Source organism: Apodemus sylvaticus, chromosome 14, assembly GCF_947179515.1.
Source record: "Apodemus sylvaticus chromosome 14, mApoSyl1.1, whole genome shotgun sequence".
NCBI lineage: Eukaryota > Metazoa > Chordata > Mammalia > Rodentia > Muridae > Apodemus > Apodemus sylvaticus.
Window position 1 is genome coordinate 68,572,898 of NC_067485.1, and position 3,445 is coordinate 68,576,342.

Sequence of the window (3,445 nt, forward strand, 5' to 3'; positions counted from 1 at the left end):
TAACGGGGAAGTGGGAAGGGGTGGGTGGGAGGACAGAGGGAGAGAAGGGGCTTACGGGACTTTTGGGGAATGGGGTCTAGAAAAGGGGAAATCATTTGAAATGTAAATAAAAAATATATCGAATAAAAAAATGTAAAAAAAAAAATACATTCTTCAGTAACTTAGAGACCTGAGTTTGATTTTATGTTTTTTTTTTTTACAGCCAATTACTTTTTAGTCTAAATATCCTTGTGTGTGAATAGAGCTAACAATATGAAACATAGTTCTACAATTGCTATGAGGGTGAAATTATAATGTGTGTTTTTCACAACGCAAAAACATTACATGGGGTCTGGAGAGATGGCTCAGTGGTTACGAGCACTGACTGTTCCTCCAGAGGTCCCAAGTTTAAGACCCAGCAACCACATGGTATCTCACAACCATTTGTAATGGGATCTGACACCCTCTTCTGGTGTGTCTGAAGACAGATACAGTGTACTCGCATACATAAAATATATAAATAAGCTCTCTGCTCCTCCCTGTTCCAGAGACAGCTGCATCTCCATGTGCAGTGTCAGCCTCGTCCTGTAGACAAAATGGCGAAGGTTGGTGTGAACAAATTTGGCTGTATTGGATGCCTGGTTCCCAGGGCTTTCTGCTCTGCATCTGGAAAAGTGGAGATTGTTGCCATCAATGACCCCTTCATTGACCTTAACTACATTATCCAGTATGACTCTACCCATGGCAAATTCAACAGCATAGTCAAGCCTGAGAATGAGAAGCTTGTCATCAATGGGAAGCCCATCACCATCTTCCAGGAGTGAGATCCCACTAACATCAAATGGGGTGATGCTGGTGCTGAGTATGTCATGAAGTCTACTGGCATCTTTATCACCAAGGAGAAGTCTGGGGCCCACTTGAAAGGTGGGGCCAAAATGATCATCATCTCTGTCCCTTCTGTCAATGCTCCCATGTTTGTGATGGGTGTGAACCACGAGAAATATGACAACTCACTCAAGAATGTCAGCAATGCATCCTCTACCACCAACTGCTTAGCTCCCCTGGCCAATGTCATCCATGACAACTTTGGCATCATGGAAGGGCTCATGACCACCTGTCCCAACCCACAGGACAGTCAACAGGGTTCCTTAAGCCACTTAGAAGAAAGGCGATGGGGGCGACAAGACAATAGAGGCCGGACAGCAAGTCTAATCCAGATCAAGCTGTCAAACTTTAATTTTTACACAATTCAATATAAAGGGAAGCTTACAAGGTTTGGGAGGGGTGAAGGGGGAACAATCTCAGGGGGCTGACATCATTTCTAAGAAACAGTGTCTCATAATTTCTGGGTAAGGCTAGTTATTGCTGCTGGAATTTTGGCATGATAAAGGGGGGTCATGAGGAGGTGAGGTGGAAAGGGGTTGCTATAGTAACCTATCTACAGATGAACTTCAAAAGGTTTTGAGATTTACGTAGGAATAGTTCCTGGCATGGAGATCTAAGTGAGAATGACTCCTGGTATCGAGGTCTCCTGGCATTGCGAGCCAGGTGGGGATGGCTCCTGGTATGGAGAGTTCTTGGCATTGAGTTCTAAGTGAGGATGGCTCCTGGCATCTTCCCCTTCTTTGTATAGAGAGCAGAGCTCAGACAGCCATTGATGGCAAGCAGATAAGGCATCAAGATAATGGGACAGCGCCTGTCTTAGGAATCGACCCAGTCAACCATCATCCTGTTCCCATTTGGTCATCTCTGCCAGCCTCCAGAAATACCTGTCTTAGGTGGGAGTGGCCCTGGGAAGTTGCTTGAATTGGCTAACTGCCCAGAAAGTTGATTTTTATTGATGCCTTTAGCTTGTGGGGCTCCTTCTGGAGTCCCAGCTAGAATGGCTGTGACAAGGATGCTCTTTCTGTTAAGGCACTAGAGTGTGCTGTTTGGGCTGTTTTGCCCTGGGGGTTTAGGTAGCCATCTCTCAAACTTCCATAGTCAAACGATGGTAATGTACCTAAATAGGCTTGGCTGCCAAATCATCTAGTCATCTATCTACTTCTTAATTAGGGCTATGAGGCTTTTTTTGTTTGTTTTTGTTTTTTTGTTTTTTTGTTTTTTTGTTTTTTTGTTTTTTTGTTTTTTTGTTTTCCGAGACAGGGTTTCTCTGTGTAGCCCTGGCTGTCCTGGAACTCACTTTGTAGACCAGGCTGGCCTCGAACTCAGAAATCTGCCTGCCTCTGCCTCCCAGAGTGCTGGGATTACAGGCATGCACCACCACCGCCCGGCTGTGAGGCATTTACCCATGGTCCAAAAGAAAATAACAATAATAATCATCCTACAAAGGGTCCCAGGATACTGGGTAAAAGTGTAGTGAGCCATGGAGAGGTGGAAAACCAATTTTCATACCAGCTTTCTTTCTGTTCTCTTTCTCTCTTACGTTTTTCTAGTCCTTGTCTGACAATTTTCATGCTGTCTTTTACAACTCCCGTCTTACCAGCATAAAAACAGCACTCTTCTTTTAAAGTTGCACAAAGTCCACCCTGTTGGAGGAACAGGAAATCAAGTCCTCGCCTATTTTGGAGGACAATCTCAGCTATGGAATCAATGGAGTCGGAGAGATCAGTTATCCCCTGCTGAATGCGTTGGATGTCTTGATGGATGGTAGCACTTAGCTCTGTGTACCTAGAGTGGGAAAGAACAAGGGAAGAAATACCTGTCCCTGCTCCCACAGCTCCAAGGCCAAGTAGGACAGAGAGAGTAACAGCAGAGATAGGTTCTCTGCCATCACTGACACTGAGAAGACTGTGGATGGCCCCTCTGGGAAGCTGTAGCTTGATGGCCGTGGGGCTGCCCAGAACATCATTCATGCATCCACTGGTGCTGCTAAGGCTGTGGGCAAGGTCATCCCAGAGCTGAGCAGGGAGCTCACTGGCATGGCGTTCCATGTCCCTGCCCCCGCTGTATCCGTTGTGGATCTGACATGGCACCTGGAGAAGCCTGCCAAGTGTGATGATTAAGATGATGGTGAAGCAGGCATCCTAGGGCCCACTAAAGGGTGCCCCGGGCTACACTGAGGACCAGGTTGTCTCCTTTGACTTCAACAGAAACTTCCATTCTTCCACCTTTGATGCTGGGGCTGGCGTTGCTCTCAATGACACCTTTGTAAAGTTCATTTCCTGATATGACAATGAATACGGCTACAGCAACAGGAGCCTGGACCTCATGGTCTACATGGCCTCCGAGGAGTAGGGAATCCTGGACCACCCACCCCAGCAAGGACATTGAGAGCAAGAGAGGCCCTTGGTTGCTGAGGAGTCCCTGTCTCAACTTGGCCCCCAACACTGAGCATCTCCCTCTCAGTTTCCACCCCAGACCCCCATAGTAACAGGAGGGGCCTAGGGAGCCCTGCCCACTCTCTTGCATACCATCAATAAAGTCCACTGCACACACAAAAATAAACAAATCTATTTAAAAATTG

The 3,445-nt window shown here is 46.5% G+C and overlaps 1 pseudogene; it reads left to right on the top strand.

Annotated features, from left to right (window-relative positions):
- The first annotated feature begins 575 nt into the window (after positions 1-575).
- Positions 576-3,216, top strand: LOC127665094 (glyceraldehyde-3-phosphate dehydrogenase-like; annotated as a pseudogene).
- The last annotated feature ends 229 nt before the right edge of the window (positions 3,217-3,445 follow it).